We start from the raw sequence: 23,862 nt of genomic DNA, 5'->3' as shown, positions 1-23,862 counted from the left end.
TCTTCACATGACTTTGAAATGATCTCTGTTGTGACAGGTTTAAATTTAGTATTAACTTGTCAAATAAATCTACTTGTGTTTGTTTAGATGTTGGCTATAACCGTTGATTACTTATAAGGTCATTAGAGGGAATTTTAATTTGCCAACGGAGCCATGCAATGACTAAGAGAGCAGTGCCAAGAAGACAGTTCTCCCTGCGGTATGTCTCTAAACCTCCTGCCTAACTTCACTCAACAAGATTGCCACCTACTTACTGCCATCGGTCAACAAGTTGGGTGAGAGTTATATTTGTGAGATTGTCTTAAGGTTTGAAAAGTGCATTGACTGTTTCATGTCTTCGGAGGAATTCAATAAATCGTTTAGAGGCGGTGTTATACTCTAACCACATAGCCATGGCGTTAGTCTTTTGAGGTAGTGCCAGGACCATGCTTTGAAACAAGAACCTCTGGTCTTTTCACAGTAGAACAGACTCTGTGAATTTGCTTCCTTTGGTCCTCTTGGAGCAGACACAGTTGTGTTATAGGCTTGGGAAGTTTTTACCATTCAAACTGGACAATAGGTGGGGATCTGCTTTCAGGGAATGCAGTTCTGATGGAAAACAGAACAACTTGGGTGGACAAGAAATCTGTGGGGCGGGAAGGTGAGAGGGAAAGCCACGGTGAGGAAAGAGGGTGGCTGGGCAGGTGGGGAGGGGGAGAAATATTCCTTTGAGATGAATGCTTCACCATTAGCCAGAAAAACATGTCACGTTAGTTTCTGGTTCCCTTGGCTTAGAAAACTTTAGGCAATATTCTAAATTTTGTGTAAAGATTCAGATATGAGAGCGGTTGTGCTAATTCTAGCAGAAGCCTTTTTCTCCTTTTCTCCTCCTCTTTCCCTTCCTCCTTCTTCTGCTCAAGCTTTAGTATTAATGCTGCTTGATAGAATTTCAAGCTTTCAACTTTGATTGACATGCAGAAGCTACCCATACTGTGCAGTGAAGTTTTCTGGAACTCACCCAAGAAATGAAATTGAACAAAACATCAGTTTCCCACCACCACTGAGAACATAATTTCTGGTGGAGGAAGGAAAAACTTATTTATGTCCTAGTGAAAAATACAGAGAAACTCACTGGGAATGTTCTCTTGGAGAAATGACATCTCATAGTTTACCTTCTTTCAACTTTGGCCCAAAATTGGCTTGATAGGCGATCTCTCCACCCAGCCCACATGTGCCTGATGGTCAGTGCCCATGAGTCCAGCTGTACCTCTGTGTCTGACTCCCCTTCCCCAAGCTACACACACTATTACCATTCTGGTGCCATAGAATTAACATTCAAACTTCTGACAGAGCTTGTTTAAATACCGCAACTCCCCCACTCTTCGTACATAATGGTGCTGATGTGTGTGCCTTATACCATGTGGCGCACATGATTAAACTCCATCTGTCCACCATTGTGGCTGTCTCTGAAAAGGCTCTCTTATCAGCTGCCCTCTCTTCTGTACCACTTCTCATTCTTCTGCTGGTACCTCCGAAATAAACTACTTCATTGGGACCCTTATTTCCCTGCCTGCAAGCTAAGACAACTTTGAAATATATACTTAACCAACCCTTCTGGAAGCTTCTTGTATACCAGACGTTGCAGTGAACCAATGACAGGGGTCTTGGCTTACTTTAAACTACACGTGATCTCCTCCCTACCGTTGAAACCTTCAGTCTGTTTCTCCTCCATTCTACCTTACTACATATGATCTCAGAAGCGCCATCATAAGCAGTTCTCATTATGACCCGTCCTAGCATAAAAACCCATAATGGTGTCTCATGACCAAACTTTTTTAAATGGTGTTTAAAGTATTCTAATCCAACTCCTGAAGCTTGCTTCCTCCCAGCAGCCTTGGCTCTTGCTTCTCCTCTCTCCCTAAGTATCCTTTAACCCAGCCTTTCTGAGCATGATGTTGAGGTTAAGAGCAGGGACTTTGGAACAAAAGCCTGGCTCTGCCACCCAATGCCAATACCAGTGACCTTGGGTAAGCTCTTTTACCTCCTGCAGCCTGTTTTTTTATCTGTAAATGTCATTGCATTACCTACTCTGTAGAGTCACTGTGGGGATTGAATGAGGCACATGGAACAGTAGCTGGGCATCTGAAAGTGCTTTCATTCTCGGTAGTTTCTGAGTACGTCACATGTGGCATGCATAGCACATGCTTGCGTTGTGCCCTGCTGGACAATATTCTCCCTTTAGTCCATTGAACAAGCTTCTTCAGGAGCCCATACTTTTATCACAGCTCATAAGACTAGCTCCTCACACCAGTTCTAAGAAATAATTGCCTTCAGTTTGTCAATTCTGTATGTACACATGTGTTTTTGCACCAATAACACAAACACTGTGTGTTTATATCTATGTGTGTGTTCTGTGTGGACTGTGAGCTCCCTCAGAGTGAGGACTGTATCTTATTTCTCCTTACATTTCCAGTGCCCATGTAGTGCCTTTGCGTATGGTTGGGTGCCCATAAAATTAGCCTTATGTAAGAATGAACAAGTGAATGAATGAATAAATAAATTTGTCGCAGGACATAGAGTAAAATTTCTATCTAATGACCACACATTTTCTGTTTCTGTCTTGACACCTTCAATGCAGTGGGAAAAGACTTTCCAGATCTCCAACAGTCTATTTGCTTCATCATGACTGACAGCTCCCCACCCCACCCCGATTCTACCTCCTTTATTATATTTCCATACTTCCACTTCAGGCCTGGAAAACATAAGGATGTGACTGCAGAAGGATGCTCAGCATTTGAGCCAAGAGGCAGGTTCCCATGGTAACCCTCCACCAAACACCATGGCAGCATGTGCTGCTATTTCTCTTCAGGCCTGGGCGCCCTGCCTGGCCATGGCTGGTGGGAGGCAGCGGAGAAACACTCAGCACTTCTCCATTACAGTTTGTGCTGTACCCCTTTGCCTCCTCATCTCATGCTGCTATTACGGGTTTTTAAAGTTTGCTTTCCCGTGGGGATTTTGTTTCCTTAAGATCTGTGGTGGTAGAAGAGGGGAGGAAAGAACCCAAGTTATCTTTTTAAAATGGTTCTTAGAAGGGCAGGAGCTGGCCCATGGTCTCCTATTCTTATGCCTGGGAAAGCTTCAGGGATCAGTGAGCGGAAGCTTGCTTGGTGCTAACAGCTTCTTTGTGAAGAAAATGCTGTTGAGCCAGAAACAATTCACAGGTGTGTTGTATTCAGTCCTTGGTTAGAGGATTGGGCTGGAATGGACTTGTTACTCTGTCATTGTTCTGTCAGGACTGTTATTTACTGTGCCTTTCTGCCTTTCACCAGAGTCACATGGGAAATGTCTTTGCATTTCCCGTTCAAAAAAAAATAGGCCGTGAGGATCCTTTTTTTACAATAAGCAAGAGTCTGGTGATAAATTCTGAGACCTTAGACCTGGTCATAGTTTGTTTATTTTTCTTCACGAATCACTCACAGCTTATTTGGGGTTTTTTTGTTTTGTCTTGTTTTTTGCTACTAATGGACAATGCATGTCATATGGCCACATATTATGTTCCAAATGCTGTTTTCCTCAGTCAGCAGGTCTTGTTACTGTTTACTTTTATAGCTATGCCTTTTACAGAGTCCCCTTTGGGGGCTTCTTTTGAAGCTGTGATTTTTTTTTTGTTTTATTGGTAACTGGGAATGGGGCAAGAATGCTATGTACAGCTGGTGTGGTGAAGAATCTCAATCATGACATATTTCCCCATAATTTCAATTGACTATGCTGGGTTGACACAGTTAATAATATTGTCTTTTAGTTTTTTCATTTGTAAAATGACCAGTTTGGACTTTAAAACAGTCTTCTTCATTTAAAGTTTCAGTCCTTTCTGATTCAAATGATTCCTCCTAAGTCATCCTACGCTTCACCATCTCCAGGAGACTGGACGTAGGGGTGTGCAGGCCAGGAAAGAGTGAGCTTCTTTGGACTATCATTTGAGGAAAATGAATTATTTCATAGTAGTGAATGTGACAACTAAGGAAGTTATTTATTTCAATATTGTTTCAATATTGTTTTAAATATATACACTTTTGCATGAGGGAGATTTGGGGTTGATAGATCTGTCTTATATCCTTGTTGTGGTAGGGGTGGTTACATGACTATCCATATGCTAAAATTCTCAGGACTGTACAAACTGTCAGTTTTTTATATGATAATTTTTAATCCCTTTTAATTGCCTTTAAAAGCTAATTATTTTTTAAAGATTTATTTATTTATGCATACAAGAGCTGGGGTATAGGCCAGAGGTGTGTGGGGGGGTGAGAGGATTCACCAGAGACAGAGTGGGGAACAGAACAGGCAGACTGACTGAAATACACTGCTGAGGGGAGCAGCGGGCGAGACAGGAGAGGTCTGCCACACCATGTGGGTTGCTCCCTGGCCAGCCAGGGATCAAACTTGTGCTGCAGAGGCTGCAAATTGCTTCATAGTGCAGTGCTTAACCCCTTGTGCCACCAGGGAGCCCTAAAAGCAAATTTTAAAGAGAAAAGTTTCCTGTACTTTTAAAGGAAAGTGTTAAAATATATATTGCCCTGACTTTCTCAGTAAGGTAAACTGCATATCATTTCACCTCTTCTGTGGGACTCAGGGGTCTCCATTTGAGACACAAGACAACTCATGTTTCCTTTGGTAGAGGCAGTTTTACTGAGAAGCTAGCAGAGTGTTAAGCAGTGAGACCCCTCATTATCACAGGCCTGTAAATGCTGCCTCTAGCTGGGTGTCTTAGTATGTTCTAGGTGGGAAGGGAAGCAAGTTTACAATAAGGAAATATTTTCATGTAAACAGTTCTGACGAATTGCTAAGAAATTTCAGAAGAAAGTTGGATCTAACCCTCTAGAACTCTTATCACTTGGGTGTGTGTTGTCTTTCCCGTTAAAAATAAATATTCCCTTTCATATCTAATTGTATATCATATGTACTATAGATTTGTAATCTTCTTCAAGAAAGAAAATCCCTTAAGTTATATATACTTTAGAACCCAAGTAACTTGAGTTCACCCATTGGATAACCACACAGTGCTGTCCTCTAGTTATTGGGTTGATTTTTTGGGAGAAGTTTTGTCATTGCTCTCTTTTTACCTATGGCAGCATGCCTAACTCTAATAATACTAACACTCTCTTTGTTAATTCCCTGCTGCTATTGTTTGGGGCTAGAAAGTCACATAATGAATCATGTAGTCTGACTTAGACTCTGAGTAAAAGTTTAACAAACCTTCTTGTGCTTGAACATAATGCCTAGAATTTTTTCTACTTACTCCCCAGTTTCCACATATAGTTCAGAGTTATTAACTTGAGTTAGATTTTTATCACATTTTGTTGGTTAATGAAATAGGACATTTTATTTTGGAACCTGATACACTATAAATACAAATTCTAAACCTCTGAGCAGTTTAGAATAGTCATCCAGATTCTCTAAGAAAGTACCCGCCCTTTGTACATACAGACATGCTCTTTCCATCAAGATTTGTGGTTTAGGAAGGTTAGAGGAGATTCTCACTGTGTCCATTTCAGACTCTGGCTGACACTCAATAAGTTTCTCTTCTTCCTCACCCTCTGGTCTCTAAGGCTTCTTCCTCCCAGCTCTGTCATTCGAATGAGTCTATCTCTAGAACTAGAGAGTGGGCTATCCACGGAAGCTCAGGGATGCCATAGTAGCTGGTGGCCAGACTGTGATATTTCCTGGTCCCCAGGATGGAGAACTGACAAGCACAAGTAGAAGATGTACACCCATCTCAGAGCTTCTCACCACCCTTCTTTCCAAGCCTATACTCCACCAGTAGATGGAGTAATATCTAGAAATAGATACTAGTAATAAATAATAATTACCATTAATATTAACTATGATATAGATATAGGTTGATACATAACAACATAAATAATCTATTTTTTATGACACTTAAGTTTTAATCTAGACATTTCTTTTCCAGTCACTTAACCAAGTTAACCTCTGCTACTAATGAAGAAGTAGAGGGCAGCAAGAGGCCAGTAATTTCCCCAATCTAAGCCAGGAAGTCGTCCCTTTTTCCCATTCATCACCTGACAGAGCTCTAATGGGTACAGCATGACTCACAAGTCTCAAGTCCTAGAAGTCTTTGGGCCTACTGCTGCCTCTAAAACAGATGGTTCCAGTGATAAGTACCTAAGATGTCTTAACTGTTGTTTGTACTTTAACCTTGACCAACCAAGATAATAGGACATTGGGTACAGGACTATGGAAACCCACACTTTTCTCTGTCCCTTTCTAAGGGACAGAGGATGAAAGGCTGTACTGATAAAGTCTTTCTTGTCTAAGGGTCAGGCAGTGGGGCAGCAAATTTAGTGACAGGAACATGAGTTCCTAATAAGGCCCTTGAAATCCAGTTCTCTCTGCTAGACTGGTAGATGATTTTAGCCTTTTGATGGATTTCCCCTTCTTTGCTTGGAAAATGAGGTTTTAAAACACTAGGACCTTGGTGATACACTTGTGTACTTTAGTTTATTTTTTAAATAACATGTTGTTACTGCTGTCTGTGTAGGCTGTAAGATTCCACAGGGTCCACAAAGTATAGTCTATCATTTCTGCAAATGTGGGGGTATGCATTGCACTGAGGATCATGTTGTTTGTATTGTCATTCACCAAATAGGAAGGAGCACCAGCATATATCACACATTATATTGGGTTTTGTTTTAATAAAAGTCAATGGAATTATAATCTTTGACCTTGAAAAGTTTACAGATTGGTGGGAGGGGGCGGTTTCCAGTGCATTGCTGTGAGTACTGTGAACGTCAAGAGTATAGGGGGCCACCTAGCAGGTCCCCTATCTTTTGCTAGGCACTATAGAAAACTTAAGGAGGTGACTCTTTTTTTTTTTTTTTTTTTTTTGTCATTTCAAATGAGTTGGTTTAATTCCAGGTAGTACAGAATTCAAGATAGAACAAAGATGAAGATGAGCACACTTTGGCAGGATTCTACACTGGGTTTTCTCTGACCTCACAGGTAAGGTAGAAATGGCTAAGTGAGAAGAACTAAAGATGAGCGAGCATATGACTTTTTATTTTATTATTATTTTTTTTTTACAAAAGTTTATTCTTAAATGTACAACAGGCTCCAAGACACTTCATTCTAGCTATTGGCATCAAAAGATACTATGGCAGAGAATCCACGTTTAAATACGAATGGAATTAAGGACCACTATTGCCTCAGGCACTAGGAACATCTTACTTTTTGCCAGATTTCTTAATTCCACCTGTGGCCAGGGGGCCTTTCCCCGCAGCCTCCACTTTTAGCTCCTCAAGTTTCTTTTTTTTCTTTTTTAAATTTGAGTTATATCAATGGAATCCACACTCTTTTTTTTTTTTTAAGATTTATTTATTTATTTATACAAGCACTGTGTACAGTCAGAAGCGCGGGAGAGTGAGAGAAATCACCAGAGCCAGAACGGGGAGCAGAGCAAGCAGACTGACGAAGTACACTGCTGAGGGGAGCAGCGGGCGGCAGGAGAGGTCTGTGTGCCATGTGGGACCCTCGCCCTGCGGCCGGGGATCGAACTGGCGCTACAGAGGCTGTGGGCAGCTTCACAGCCCGGTGCCCAACCGCTGCGCCACCTGGCGAGGCCCTCTTCGAGTTTCTTCTGCTCCTCTTTCTGCTTCTGCTTGAATGCCTTATCTTCCTCATCCATCTCCTTGGCCTGCTTCTTGGGCTGCTTCAAGGGCTTCTTCCCACCTTCGCGGCTGGACATGGCGCCACTGCCCCTCACTAAGGAGGTGACTCTTGAGCTGAATTTTGAAGGATAAGTAGGCAATAGCTAGGTGAAGGAAAATGGGCGAGAATTTTGGGGGTCCAGAACAGCTAATCAGATGGAGGCACACAGTTTACTAATGCCAATCTGAATGTCTTGTAAAGAAAACCAAACTCAGATAGAGAGGTCAAGAAATCTGGGGTTGTCCTGGCACTGTCAACAGCTTTGTGAAATTGGCTCACTCACTCATGTAATCACTTGTTTACTCATCATATCAATGGGAGGTGTGTAGTTGTGCTCAAAGATGGCCCCAGTGTTGACTTTCCATGGTTCTGTATTTGGGTTGACTTTAAGAAGTCAAATGAGGAATCCAGGCATGCAGTGATGTTGCACCTTGGCTTGCAGCCCTAAATCATCAGCCAAGTCTTGCTGGACAAAGTGCCAATGTTGTACTTAGCCTAAGGTCTTGCACGGCACACCGGCTCAATCAATGTTTATGAGAAAAACCCAGAACTCCATACCTTACCACCTCCTGGAGGCATGGGGTGGAGGGGCTGGCAGGGCAGAAATGGAAATAGTGATAATCATTTAGAACCAGGGAAATCTGATATGTGATATCGGTCAGGCAGCAAGGTGCTAAGTGATGGGGCAAAGAAATTTGGAATTGTGCCTTGAAGGTCTTCTGTGGGAAAAGTTGAAAAGCTAACTGTGCTCTCTGCAAGGCTCCCAATAATTTTGAGTGATTTGGAACTTCTGACACACTTAACTTTTGGAAGATACAGCCTTTAGCCTGAACATGTTTTTTGTTTTGTTTTGAATAATGGATAACTCATTTTTTTTTTTCTTTATTGAGATGACAATAGTTTACAACACTGTATATGAGTTAGGGCTGTAGGCTCACACCTCCTCACATGTATGTCACCATGCTGACATACATGTCAGCGCCCCACCACCAAAGCCCCCAGAGTCCTTTGAAAGGCCTCAGAATCCAGTTTTTTTCTGACTTGCTCAGACATGATACTATTCGTGATGGCCTGCTGTGAGAGGAAAATAAATTCTTGGGGTGGAGGTGGGGGGGTGACGGGTGCGGGGAACACAGTGAGGGCGGTCAGGCAGGATTAGTCCTTGTCCTGTTCTTGTACTCAGCAGCCCTGCATTTCCCTAACTGATCAAAGCCAAGAGGGCCTCCCTCTCTCTCTCTCCCCTCACATTCTGGAAATAGCTCCTGGCTTTTTTTAGATCAGATCCTTGTACTCTTTAGATCCAGTTGCTAGCAACCAGCTCTGGTGTCTTCCCCTCTACCCTTTCCTCTGGTCCCCTCAAAGAAACCCCTTCCCCAGCCCTTCTGGAAATTGGCAGAAACTGCAAGGAAAAGGGAATTAGGGCAGAAATGAAGACTCTCGTTCTCTCACTCCTTGACCAAATGAGTTAAGGGCCTTATACTTTGAAGCTGTTTAACAGAAGGTAGCAAGAGACCAGAAGGTTATGTGAATTGGGGAAATTTTGCTTGAAGTTTCATCATTATTCATTGCTCTTCTAAATTGATTTCCTCATGATCTTGCAGCATCCAGTGGAATTTCTCCACATGTTTTGTGGAAACATATAGTCTATGATATCCAGAGGGAATGACAGGCAAAGTATGAACCATACCTGAGAGGATATTGTAAAACTCAAGAACTTCATAGTACTCACGGCTTCTCTATCAAGGAAAATGCAGGAAGAAAAGGTAAAGGAAGCTGGAAGACCAGTTACCAGAATGCAGGGGTATCTCCTTGGCGCTCAAACTGCATTAAATATCACCTTTGTTCTGTTAGGGGGAAAGGATGTTGTAAGGGCAGGAACTGGGCACAGTGCAGGTTCTCTGATCCCATGCAGACCAGGTAAAGGAGGAGTCAGAGTCCTCAGTAGTTTTGCAGGTTTTTTATTTGGGGTTCACCAGGCATATGGCAGGCAGGGGTGCTGGCTGGGGGGCTGGGAGGCCTATCTGGGAGGGAGCCCTCTATCTGGGCTCTCTAGCGTTTGTTCTGCTGCTTCTCGGCTTCTCTTTCGGCTTCGGCTTCTACTGCTGCTACTGGCGTCCCCGTGACGCCGCCCTTAAAAAGCACAGCCTTAGCTCAGCTGAATCCCATCTACCTATGCCCACACCCTATTCCAGGTGCCCGCCATCAGGCATGCATTCAGGACAAGGATCCATCATCTATCCTGATGGCGGAAGGGCAGAAAAGCCTGACATTTTCTTTACCCTACAGATGTCCTGTGCTAATCCCATGCAGGCTTTGTGGACCCACCCCCACTCCAGACCAAAGCCCTCGGGACATTGGGAAAGACAAATCCCATCACCACCAAAGGGAAGGTGGCTGGGACCTGAGGGTGGGGTTAAGCAGCCAGGTTTGGTATAAAAACCAAACACATGGGCCTTGGGGTCTTCCACTCTCTCGCTCGCCTCCTGGCTTCAGGCTCTTGGCCTGCGGCCAGCTCTCAGAGTGCCATTTGGGATTCCAGATCTGCGGATCTGGTAGGACGCATTAAAGACTTTATTTCCCTATTTTCTCCCTGAGTTGTACATTTCCTCATTTCCCCTTCCCTTGTGAATAAATCTTTTATTAACCTTTTGTGTATGTCTGCAGCGGAGTATTAAGTCCCTTTTAAGCGCGCGGGTGAGGACCCACAGTCAGGCACCCCGTTTTATATCCGGGCTGCCCTGTAACAGTTCCACCATGATTTTCAATTTCTGAGATGCTTCATTCAAGATTTTTCTCTCCTTCATAACCCTTGAACTACATTAAGCCCACATGAAGTCTTTGTATCTATGATGGTATCCAATCCAAACTGCCAGTTTGGGAAAACCTTTGTACCTGACTGTTGATTTAGGCAATACTGAGGATTAATGGCTGTGGGTGGAGTGTTTGAAATGAGATTAAGCGGAAATGAGATTAATGAGATTAAGCAAAACTAATTGTTGCACCCATTTAAATTGATGAGGGATGGGCCAGCTGTAGGGGAGAAGTAAAATCTCCCATTCCTTGCCCTCAGGAAACTGCTTTTGAAAAGTAAACTAAAAGGCTCCCTGCCTTAGAACTGTGACTGCATTTGGAAATCCATAGACTAACTTTGATTTTAGGGCAAATACAGCTTTAGATAAGGGTGGTATCTGCTAATTAGAACTTACTAAATGTTGTCTTTGGTGAAAGCCTGGCTGAAGAGTTAGGAGGGTGGTGGGGCCTCTGAGACTGATGGGATGAAGCACAGTCTTCCTTCACTACATGGGAATGCTCCTCAGCCTGCATCCCTCTTTGAGTCTTGGCGCCAAATGCAGCTTCTCAGCACTAAGAGGCACCAGCTGTGAGAAGTAAGATTGTGTTTGTAACAACACACAAGACAGAGAGAATTTATCCTGGAAGCTATTCTTTCTAGATTATTGAACCACACTTGGAACCAGCTGCTATTTTGTACAATTCCCCGTGAGCTCTCCAGCATCCTGGAGCATTTTTTGTCTTGGCCATTCTCAGTAAGACATAATGGCGAAGTCCCTGCCTGGTGGACTGTTCGGGGTTACCTGGTAGAAGGTGAGGGGCAATGTAGCTGCTCGTGTTCCCTGCCCCACTGGTCCCTGTGCCTCTGGATTGGAAACAGCATGGTTATGAGAAGCTGCTCCCTGCAGTAGAGTGTTGATAAGTCCTTTTAAGTGCGCGGGTGAGGGCCCACAGTCAGGCACCCCGTTTTGTATCAGGGTTGCTCTACAACACTTTCATGGCTATAGTCTCTCTGAATAGGGATGTTCATAGACATTTTCAACTGATGGTTGTTTGGATGGTTGGTTGGTTGAGTGACTGATGAATGAACACCTCACTTCAGGCTCTTCTTTCCCCTCCAATATAGTCAAGGAATGTTTAGATTTCTCTTAATCTATCTTGACCATAGTCCCTAGATGGATTCTTTGGGTATTTCTACCCTGACCTTTTATGAGTCCTAAAAGCAGTGGGAAAAGCAAAGATTCGGAAAGAAATAATGACTCATGGGCCCAGCTTTTCTCCACAAAGGTCAAGGAGCTACTAGTGTAACAGGGTGGTCCCCAGGAAAGGGGGAGGTTCCCTGCCCCTCCCAAGGGAGGGTGGAGCTGAGCAGGAAGAGGAGAAGCTGCAGAAGAGACTGAGGAAGGAAGGAAGCAGGATGGAGACCTGGAGGAGGCGCATGGAGCCTAGAGACACGTGAAGAAACTGTGCTTGTCTTTTGGTCATGGACTGGGTGACACAGATGTGGGTGAGACCCGTGGGGAGGTGACAATGGCAGCTTTTATCTTGATGTTGATTTTGCTCTTTTCCTTCCGGACTTGTCCGGTTGTTTGTGACCCTTCTCTGTGGGTCCCCACTGGAAGATGCTTTAGACTTTTAGCAGGCTTTGGGGCTTTGCTCTGCGCCATTCCCATATGGATGGAGTTTTACCCACGAGGGGATGGGTAACTTTGGGTGCTTCATCTAGAAACTAGACTCTTTGCCTTACCTGTATTGTTTCCTAGTTTTATTAAAGTTCCTTCCCATTAAAGTCTCCTATGTTTTGTGTTGGTGCAGCGGATAGCAGAACCCTTTTAGAATAGGCAGGTTTGTGGGGTTTGGGCTGACCCTCTCCCTGTCCTATAACAGACTTGGTGCCACCATAGATATGGTGGAATAAAAATTAAAAGGGGGGATTGTAACAGGGTGGTCCCCAGGAAAGGGGGAGGTTCCCTGCCCCTCCCAAGGGAGGGTGGAGCTGAGCAGGAAGAGGAGAAGCTGCAGAAGAGACTGAGGAAGGAAGGAAGCAGGATGGAGACCTGGAGGAGGCGCATGGAGCCTAGAGACACGTGAAGAAACTGTGCTTGTCTTTTGGTCATGGACTGGGTGACACAGATGTGGGTGAGACCCGTGGGGAGGTGACAATGGCAGCTTTTATCTTGATGTTGATTTTGCTCTTTTCCTTCCGGACTTGTCCGGTTGTTTGTGACCCTTCTCTGTGGGTCCCCACTGGAAGATGCTTTAGACTTTTAGCAGGCTTTGGGGCTTTGCTCTGCGCCATTCCCATATGGATGGAGTTTTACCCACGAGGGGATGGGTAACTTTGGGTGCTTCATCTAGAAACTAGACTCTTTGCCTTACCTGTATTGTTTCCTAGTTTTATTAAAGTTCCTTCCCATTAAAGTCTCCTATGTTTTGTGTTGGTGCAGCGGATAGCAGAACCCTTTTAGAATAGGCAGGTTTGTGGGTTTGGGCTGACCCTCTCCCTGTCCTATAATACTAGCACAAAGCGCATTTACCTTTACAAAGCCGATACGCAACTGCTTTTCCAATTCAGTAAATTATGAAACATTTTCTAGACCAAAGACAACACTAATTAACACTGAAGAAGATTAAGTGTGCACTCAAGTTTTCCACTAACTTTAATGAATTAGTTGGCTTGCTGGAACATTACTTGGCACTGGAAGAATAAAGGACAGATATGTGCTTCCCAGTCTACTGAACGTGATAATGAGGTCTCCCCCTCATTTGGGAGAAAATGTTCTTTAGTGAGCATCCACAACTGAGATAATGAATCTATGCCCAATTTTACTTTCAATTTTTTATTAATAGATTATTTTACAGACTAATGCAATTATAAATTAGCTATTCAACATCACACAATGGAATTCAAGAACAAATCTGGTTAAATACTTTCCTTGATTGCACTGCGTGTATAACATCTTTAAAATAGGGATTCAGTTCTTAATTTACAGCATCAATTAATGTTTGCACACATTATATTAATCAGTTCCCTTTGCCAACAGTAGTCCCAGTTGTTTATTGGAAGAGACATATTAGTATTTGCTGGCATCTCTGACTGCTGACTTAGGGAGAGGGAAAGGAAGTATTACTTTTTAAAATTGTGTTCTTCAAAATCATAATACTGCCTTATGTTTATGATATAGTAAAGGTAAAGAGCAGACTCCAAATAATAGGAATTGTATAATGTCCTTTTTGGTTGTCATCTAAAGAAGAGTCTAGGACATAATATCCTACAATGTTGACCATGGTCATTTTCAGGTAATAGGCTCCCTGAACTTTATTTCTTTCGCTTTCCTGTATTTATGGATATGTTTTCGCCAGAGAACATGTATCATTTGAATAATGGTATATAAAGCCTTACATACACACACACACACACACACATAAATATGCTGAAAACCTATTATGTGGCTTCTAGGAATCTTGACATTCAGTGAGTCCTTGTGTAAATGGATTATAAAAATTTATCACATCCCGGGATAGAATGCTGACTTTGACAAATGAATTTAACCATTACAAATGTCTGAAATAATTTCTCAGAAAGGGGAGGCAGAAAAAGGAGCTGACCTAAGTAACTTCTGAAAATGGTGCTTTGAGTACTATATGACTAAAACGAAAAAGAACTCTTACTTTAGTTGGTAAATATGTTTCTTACAGGGATTTGTGCATACTAGTAGTGTATGCTAGGATTGAATAAATAGGTAAATACCTGTCAGAGAAAGAAGTTACAGGTAAGCAAGAGGAAAAGGGCTGAATGCCTTCTATGGTGTGTATTAGAAAGGAGATAACCATATGAACTTCTGTTTACTGTTTATTTTAACATTTATATGTAAATAAATACATTTAATATATAAGCATTCACCCTAATATATACATTCATCTGTATATGTTTATATTAGATAACTATATATTTGACATATAAGCATTCATTTTAATATATACATTCATATATATTCATATGTATGTGTATATACATACATGCATTAGTATACACATAGATACTTCCTTGCTCTGTAAACTTACAGGATTTAGAAATAATGATCATTGAAGCAGTGACCACAACCAGCATTCACCTTGGCTTCTAAAGGTTATTCTCTAGTAAAAGAACCAGGGCTTCTTGGTGAAAGGGCTGAGACAGGAAATATGAGCTTGGAGCATTTTGTATTTCCACAGATAAGGAAATTCTCCTTCCCCAAATGGGATTATGCATGTCAAAATGACATAGGGGTCACAATAGCCCTCACTCACCAAGGCTAGCACAAGAAGATAATATTAAATTATAACCGGGCCTCCCCAGTGGCGCAGCAGGTCAAATGCCGCGCTGTGAAGCTGTCTACAGCCTCTGTAGCGCCAGTTTGATTCCTGGCCGGCCGGGGAGAAATCCACACGGTGCAGCAGACCTCTCCTGTTTTGCCCGCTGCTCCCCTCAACAGTGTCTTCGGTCCGTCTGCCTATTCTGTTTCCCGCTCTGCCTCTCGTGTGTCCTCTCACCCTCCTCCACGTCTGGTCTATACCCCAGTTCTTGTATAAATAAATAAATCTTAAAAAAATATTAAATTATAAACCATGGAATAAAGGGACTATCCCTGAATACATACTGAGATAAATAAATTATATAATAAGCAAATAAATGGGGGAAAGGGACAGATTTTCTGTGCCAAGAATTCCAGTTACTAAATGTAGACACTCCCTTCTCCAGAAAGGAGTTTCCTTAAATGTGGATTGAAACACAAACCAAGGAATCAAGGTCAAGATCAGATCAGTGATGGGTCACACTGATATCACACCCTCCCTAATATAAGGAGATGAGAACAGCACTTCACTTATTTTGTTTTCTTTCCCTGTCTTGTCATGAGAAAAGTTGTAAGAGAAAACCAAATTGAAGAACTATCTACAAAATACCTACATAGTTTCTTCAAAACTTGAAAAGGTTCTAAATATCAAGAAAAAGTTAGGAGACTCTCATGGATTGGAGAAGACTGGGAGAATAGGACAGATAATTGCAATAAGATATCTTAAATCAGATCTTGAAACAGAAGAAGACATTTACTATAAAAATTAGCAAAACCAGAACAAAATCTGTTTGCTGAATAATAGTGTTGTACCAATGTTAATTTCTTATATTTTGTGTAAGTATCAATTATATGAAATGTTAACATTGGAAGAAACTAGTGAAGGGCATATTGGGATTTTCTGTATCGTTTTTGCAAATTTTCTGTAAGTCTAAAATTACTCCAAAATTTAAAAATATGTTCAAATCTCTCCTAGTATTTTGCAGAACTGATGTTCTGATTATTTCTGTTATTGAAAGAAATGGTCAGTTAATTGCGATCTCATAGTTAACTATATTTATACAGTAAGTAAAGAATCAGACTGCCTGGGTTTGAATTTCTTTTAGTATTTGTTGCTTTTTACTATATGTGACTGCAGAGAAGCCATGTAACTTCTCAATGCCTCCATTTCCTCATCTGTAAAATGGAAAGAATAACAATGTATGAATTGATGATAATATGAGCTTTAAATAATATACAATTTAGTTTTTTTTTTTTTTTGTGGGACCTTCGCCGGTGGCCGGGGAATGAACCAGCGCTGCGGAGGCTGCGGGCAGCCTCGCAGCCCAGCGCTCAACCGCTGCACCACCGGGGAGGCCCTACAAAAATATTTTTATATTTGATAACTGTTAGATAATGGAAGTCGTAAAGACTTTCTAAAATATCCCAGACATAATCTGAAAAAAATCACCTTTCTCCCCAGAATTTTTAAATTAGAAATCAAAAAATGGGCCCAAAAGTCAGAGAGAGAAAAATAGGTGTAATGACGCTGTGATCTTCAAGTCCCAGTGGGCACCAGAAAGGAGAACTAATTTAAATAAAGCAAACCTTCACTTCTTATTGTATCTCTTAAGTTTTCTCTTGGATGAACAATTTAAGTTTCCTAAGTTGTTCCATTCCATTTTTTTGGCTTTATAGTCCTGGGTCAGAAGGGCCCAAGTCCGGGAAAGCCACCTTGCACTTCTAACAATCCAACCCTTGGATGCTTTACCTTTGGGCCCCATTAATCACAGTCATTACTAAGCAGAGTTAAGATTTCACTTGTTATAAACTGCATTTGCTGACATCTGCTTGAGAGAAACAGTTCTGGAAAAGTCCTGACTTTTGTACCTCATTGGCAGCCAAAGGCGAGAGGTTTAGAGAATTCCCTTAATTTGGGAGACGGGTTCTCCAACCTTAGGCTGCATCAGTATTTCCTGGAAAGCTTATGAGAGCAGATTTCCAGGCTTTCCCCCACACCCCCCTCTACCCAGAGTTTAAAATTCAGTAGATCTGGGGTGTAATCTGAGAATAGTCTCTTTTTTTCTTCAGATTTATTTATTTATTCATACAAGCACTAGGTACAGTCAGAAGCGCGGGACGGTGAGAGAATTCACCAGAGCTGGAGCGGAGAGCAGAGCAGGCAGACTGACAAAGTACACTGCTGAGGGGAGCAGCGGGCGGCAGGAGAGGTCTGTGCATCATGTGGGACTCCCGTCTGGCGGCCGGGGATCGAACCGGCGCTGCAGAGTCTGTGGGCAGCTTCGCAACCCAGCGCTCAACTGCTGTGTCACCGGGGAGGCCCCTGAGAATAGTCTTTCTAATAAGCTCCCAGGTGGGGCTGATGCTATCTTTCTGACCACATTTTGACGATCTCTGGCTTAAAAGCACTGATGTTTTTTAGGACTTATTTTACCTAATGAGGATACAACTGAGACCAAGGGATGAAAAAGGGGATGAATTCAGCCCTCTGGGGAGCCCCAGGGATGGAATCATCAGTTTTCTCCAGTGCTCTGAATAGTGACACAACTTTTTATTTTACCTTGAAGCTTGCTGGGTAAATGTTGTTTTTTGTTTATCTGCAATGGTGTAAAATAGCTTCCTCAATTTTTTTTTTTTTGATTAACAGGCAAGCCAATGGGTGTGTCTCTTGTTCAGTGATTCTCAAATTTTATTGTGCATGAGAATCACTTAGTGAACTTACTTAAAAAGCATATTTCTGGACTCCACCCAAGAGACTTTGATTTATTAGGTAATAATAATAGCAAGCATGTATTATACATTTATTATGTGCAAGCACTATTAGAAAGACTTCACTTCTATCAGCTTACTTAATCCTGATAGCTGCAACTAGATGAGGTAGCTACTTTGTTATTCCCATTCTGTGGATAAGGGAACTGAAATATTTAACCCACCATAAATCTTCCTAATGTTTGGAACAACTCTCCTTAATTTGAGTTCATCCCAAGTGATTCCCTGAAATTACGCTATAGATGTAAACAGTTTATTGGGGTGATGGACCCAGAAGCACAAACACAAGAGCAAGAACATGAGGCTGGGAGAGAGCACATTAATGAGCAGGTAACAAGGGCAACCAGGACATGGTCCCACTGGGGACCCTCTAAGGAACCATGAAGAATATGCCTTAGAATTACCCTCCGAGGGCCACCCTGGTGGCACAAGGGGTTAAGATGCAACCTATGAAACCATCCGCACCCACTGCAGCACGAGTTCAATCTCTGGCCAGGTTGCTGACCCATATGACACAGCAGACTTCTCCTGTCTCACCCACTGCTACCCTCAGCAGTGTATTTCAGGCATTCTGCCTGTTCTGTTCCCCACTCTGTCTCTGGTGAATCCTCTCATCCCCCTCACCTCTGGCCTGTACCCCAGTTCTTGTATGTATAAATAAATAAATCTTTTTTAAAAAAAGAATTACCCTATGAAGTGAGGAAAAGCTGGGATATTTACTCTTACTCCTCTCCTTTATTGTTTATTGTTGTCTTACTGGGCGTGAATTTCTTGGCACCTATAAGCAACTTTGTAGCCAGAGAAAGCCCTCACCAAATAGGAAAGATTAATGCAGGAAATCATCCATCCTAAATGTAGGAAAACTCTAAGATGGGTTATAGGAATTGTGGGCGTGTCAGTAGGAATCTGCATTTTAATTTGCAGTTACAGATGAGCCAGATAATATACTTTGAGAAACATTTTTTTTTTATTTGAGGATGACCTTGGGCTGCCCCAGTGTGGTAGATCAGGCCATGACAACAGAGTTCTAAATGGTATGAAATTGTATGATTTTCCACTTCTCTTTTTATCCCTAATGCCCGAAATAGTACCATTAAGAAGCAAGCCAAACTAAACCAGCAGTCCATTAAGAGCCACCTTTTGTCCTAGTGTGATATTTCAAACTGTTTAAAAATTTGTCACTTACTCTCACCCTTGACTGATAAAATTAAACAAAACCCAGAACCTAAATCTTGGGGAGGCTAGAGGATAATGCCTACAAGGCATCTAAAAGTAATATATTTAATCTTGTCTTCCATGGCACTTACAGGGTACTGGAGAAACTGTATACAGCTAAGAGGGTAGTAAGAAAGAACAAGACCCAAAAATATCAGTGCTGAAAGGGGGATTTAGAAAAGCTGCCAATTCACACATTACAAACTCTTGGACCAGACAAGTGCTTAATATAAATGTATGCAAAGCAGCTGTTAAAATAGTGCGTGGTAAGGCCAGTGGCAAACTGGAGGATATGCACTCTTATTTTTAATAATGGGCTGGCCAAAAGCAACAGAACACTTTATGGCTACAGACTGCTAATCTATGAACATCCAATCTAAGGTATTTGCCTTTAGTTGAAGGGTACCTTTTTTCTGGGATCACTTTGGGTCACTTGTTTTCAGCTGATACTCGCAGATGAAGCTGTCCTTGCTCTGAATGGTCAAAATGGCTACACATAATCTCAAATATTTCACTTTTTCTTCTGAGCTCACTCACCTAGCAGACCAACAAACTGAAAAAATATACCCGCACTCTTTTTTGTCTTTTAACCCTAAAAACAGGTTTTATATTAATTATTTATTCAAAAAAGTAAATTAATATGAAAATTTTAAAAGCAGTAAGCAGATAAATGTCTTTATGCAAAAGAAGATAGTTTCTCAGGTGAAAGTGTCCTTAGCTGGCATTAAAAATTCATTGGGATGGCAAAATCTTTATGATCTAAACATTTGCTAGTCTTTCTCTTGTGGATGATCATGTTCTCAATAGATTGCCTGTACTTGTATTCTCATCAAAGATAGTTGAAACATTGGGAAAGAGCTCTTTTTATTGTTCTGATGTATAGTTTATAAATACAAAGCCTTTAGCGTTACTCAGAAGGAACCTCATTAACTCCCCCCCCACCACACACACACAAATTTGGCAAGAGCCAGCAGTTAAAAAGTTAATAGGTTGGACCACCAGGATGTCAGCCTGAGGAGGTGAGGATATTTTCTGTTCTGGTCCCAGCTGTGTCCACAGGTACCTAGACGCATGCCTGCCACAAAGATGCTCAACCTGTTGTCACGACACTTACTTCTGAATTGGGGGGGGTGGGCGGGTTACATATTGACTACCTGGAAGATATTGATTCTGAAATATGCCAGCCTTTTCCTCAAAGGTCCTGTACCCCCAAGTGCTGAATAATGAGAGTAGGGGGACTGATGAAAGTGCAAGGGAGTATCTGGAAGGTTTTAGTAAATAGCAGAGGTTGATGGCAGACATTGAAGGGATGGGGATGAGGGGCTGAAACAAGGGGGAAATAGAAGAGCTGGCCATTCTCAGCATGTGTGCAGTGATTCAGCTTAGGAAGGTGAGAGAGTAGGGGAGCTAAGTAGCTAAGTAGGATGCTGATTACAGCACAAGGCAGAGGGGAAGGAAACATAAGACTGTGGGTTGAGGAAGAGGAATAATTGGCAGGATCTTAAGAGCTGTATTGCCAGAAGTTCCTGGTATCTCTCTAAGCTGTATAGTCCATGTGCTCTATATACCAGGAATACAGAGCATTGCCCAGATAATGCAGCACTGAGCTGTAGAATACCCTGTAAGGGAGTTATTGTACCACACACAAGAAATGTGTGTTGGAACAGCCAGAGAGAAAGACAGTGGCCTTAGGACTGGCTTGTGATCTGAGAGGCAGCTGCTTAGTCTTGAAGGGAGCCCACCTTGCAAGGAGTGATAGATAGTTCTTCTAACTCCCGCAAAAATGGCCTCAGGCATATCTGTTCCCAGCAACACCGGATCTTGAATGTGTACACTGTCATAATTTTTTTTTTCAGTAAATATGACCTTAGAAGCTAGATTAGACATCACTTTTTTTTTTAAACTATACCATAAATATGTTTTGTAAGGCTTTGTGTCAGTGTCATTTGGCAAAGGAAAGCAGGATCTTAGGGAGGACTGAAGAAACTTTTGATCCCATTAGAGCTACTGGTAGATTTGCTAAGCAAAGGCAGAGAAGGTTAATGTCTAACCAGGGCTTAATTTATGATTTGAGTGTACAAACTTTTCAAGACCATACAGCTGACTAATGAATTTATTAGGGATATTAATGCTTATTATCTGCTATTTCAGGCTGTGCTGGTATGTGCTAACTTGATTGCTATACCTCGGAACATGCTGAAACCTCCCAAGATCCATTTGAGTGGCGGTGTGTTTCCCAAGCCCAGCATTCCCGTAGTTTGAAGTTGTGATTGACAGCAGTCAGGCCCACTCCTGTTTAGCTCCTGAACCTTGAAGCCCATATGCAGGGCTACCAAAACCCAGGAGGCTGGCACACTTCTCTGGCCCCATCAGACTTGCTTGGGGCATGACTTGAGTAGGTGTAGACAGTGTACCTGCCAAGGTGGTTGCTCTGGGCAGCCAGGTGACTACTTTCCTTATGGAGAGTGAATGTATTTCATTCCTATTGTCACTCACCTTCAGCCCCACTGAACCTTCTATAGATCAAGCAGAAATAAATCTCATTGAGGCACAAATGACTAAGTCAGGCCTCAACCGACTGCTTTATCCACACCAAGCCCCAGAGTCTTACCTGCAACAATCCAGTGGGGTCCTCCTTGTCCAAATACCTCTTTTCCACTGCTTAAAGTCACACAAAAATAGGTGTTCTGTAAAGAAAGACTGGATCTGTGCGGTGGGGTGAGAACCATACGCTTTTAGTTTTTACATTTTACCCTGACCATGTAACTCTTATGGGCCCATTGATCAGTTCAAGTGCAATCAAACCTACCTTGTTATCAAGAGGTGCAGCTTCTTATCACTGTTTGTGTTGCCCGAGAATATCAGGGGCTCCCTCAGACCAAGGAGGGGAGAGCTGAAAAAGCACCCACTGGTCTCGTGTGGCTGTTGCTGTAACTCAGGTATGGCTGTTGAAGCTGATCCCACACAGGATGAGGGACATAGCTCCCATTGCAGGGAGACCCTGCACGGCTGAATGATGCCAGCAGTGCCCCATCTCTATATCCATCCAAGGTCACACACTTTTCATTGACCTTTGTGTGCTTCACTTAGGAGGTACGTGCCACTGCCCGAGAGTATCTCCCCTCAGCTGTGAGCTATGCTGGTACCATCCCTCCCCACACCCTGGCCCACTCATGTCTGCAGTGAAAATGGGTCACCAGCCTCACATTTCCTGCACTCAGTGAGTTCCTTGTTGAGACTTTATTAATAGCACCTACCGTGGGCCAGTCAGTCAGAGAGAGCGTCTCACACTTGAACCTCAAAGAAGAGTTGGAGCTTCTCAGTCTCTCATCCCCCAGCGGGTTCTGTTATCACGGCAGAATTTTCCTGTGTGTCCTTCAGAGAAGAACTTTGCAAGGGATGAAGGTCCAGAGCAATGGCCATCACCCGCTTTCCCTTGCCCCTAAGAAGGCCTGAAGAGAAGTTCTTCCCTTAAAGTCATTCAAACCATTTCCGGTTCCCTGTCCCGACCCCTACCCACTCCTGCAAATAACAGAAAAGAGGAATATGGGTTTTTGTTCTACTAGGCATCCAATCATGAATCTAGAGCAATTTTCTAACTCTGCTATAGAATTATTGTCGTGTGGACAAGGGGTCTTAGCCAAAGGAATAGTGTCTGTTCTGCTGTGGTTCACTTTTTCCCTCTACAAGCTTCTACTACTTTTCTTCTGTCTCATCTGCAATAACTCACTCTTAGGTCTGCTTATGCACCTGCTTAAAGTTCAATTTTTTTCTTTGTCTTTTGCTTTCATCATAAGTGAACACTTAACAGATATGCGCTGAAGTTTTGGGCTGCTGCTGTACTCCTCTGCCAGGTGGATTTGTCTTCTGTCTTTTTGCCAAATGCTGCATCTTTCCTCTCACCCTAGGCAGGGCCAGTGTTATGGATCGAAAGTTTGTGCTCCCCGCTGAAGTTCAAAGTTTTTAATCAAAGTTTTTTTTTATCCCCCAATAGGATATTAGGAGGGGGAGCTTTTAAGGGGTAATTAGGATTAGATGAGTTCAGCAGGGTGGAGCACTCATGAGTTGGATTAGTGTCCTTATAAGAGTCTGGAGGAACTTACTTCTCTCCACTCTGCCATGTGAGTGTGCGAGAAGCTGGCAGTCCAACCCGGAAGAGGGTTCTCACCAGAACCCGGCCATGCTGGCACCCTGTTTTGGGACTTCTAGTCTCCAGAACTTTGAGAAGTAAATTTCTGTTGTTTATAAACCACCTAGTCAATGGTACTTTGTTATAGCAACCCAAGTGGATGGAGAGTCAGGAGCTCTTTCAGTGTGCTGTGTTGTGATCTGTTCAAGGGTGGAAGAAATCTTCATTTTGCTGCTTTTGACATGAAGAGTTTTCCCCCAGTTGAGGTCTGAGTTGAAAGCAGGTTTCCCTCCAGAAAAGCAGAAACAGGAATATCCCACCACTTCCCATATGTAACACCACTGAACAGCTGCTCTTGATCTTTCATTTCAAGGTGCATTTCTGTTCAAACATCTCATGTCCTGTGGTTCACACACTTGCTAGGGTTTTGTCACTGGCAATGTAGGCATGCCTTTCCAAATCTGGGAGCTGAAGAATGACCATGTGTTTGGATGATCCCAGGGTCCTGTCAGTAACTAGACTCAAGTTATCTTTCAGTACACACATAGGGTTTATATACTAAATATGCAGGAATATTCCTCAGGTCCATAAAAAAATTTGTGCATGCCTATTTTCCTTGAAATATAATTCTCAGTTTATCTTTAGCTATCTCACTTTTAATAATGGCATAGGCCCAGATCAATACTTCCCTATTTCAAGAAAAATAACATCACAAGTACAAAAATCAACAAGCTTCTGTGTGTTTTTTCATTACCCTCTCGTACTGTTGCACTAACATTTCTGAAGCCAGAGGTGGAGGATTTTTTTCTCACACCAAGCAATTCTCTGTGAATCCAGCTGGATGTCTCCTACAAGTCAACTGAATTCTGACACTAACCAAGTAAGCACAGGCCCCCAGAGTTAAGGGCTCAGTCAATTTCAGGA

At 42.5% G+C, this 23,862-nt stretch overlaps 1 long non-coding RNA gene across 4 annotated transcripts in view; it reads left to right on the top strand.

Annotated features, from left to right (window-relative positions):
• Window positions 1-1,805: 1,805 nt before the first annotated feature.
• Window positions 1,806-23,862, top strand: part of LOC129145412 (uncharacterized) — a 148,782-nt gene continuing 126,725 nt past the window's right edge. For all 4 annotated transcript variants that reach the window (XR_008550942.1, XR_008550941.1, XR_008550944.1 and 1 more), the window contains exons 1-2: window positions 1,806-2,006; window positions 6,913-6,996. This is a non-coding gene — a long non-coding RNA (uncharacterized LOC129145412). The remainder of the gene's footprint in view (window positions 2,007-6,912; window positions 6,997-23,862) is intronic.

Source organism: Talpa occidentalis, unplaced genomic scaffold, assembly GCF_014898055.3.
Source record: "Talpa occidentalis isolate TD23 unplaced genomic scaffold, MPIMG_talOcc4v2.1 talOcc4.10, whole genome shotgun sequence".
NCBI lineage: Eukaryota > Metazoa > Chordata > Mammalia > Eulipotyphla > Talpidae > Talpa > Talpa occidentalis.
Note: the sequence above shows the minus strand (reverse complement) of the source record. Positions and strands in the feature narration are given on the sequence as shown.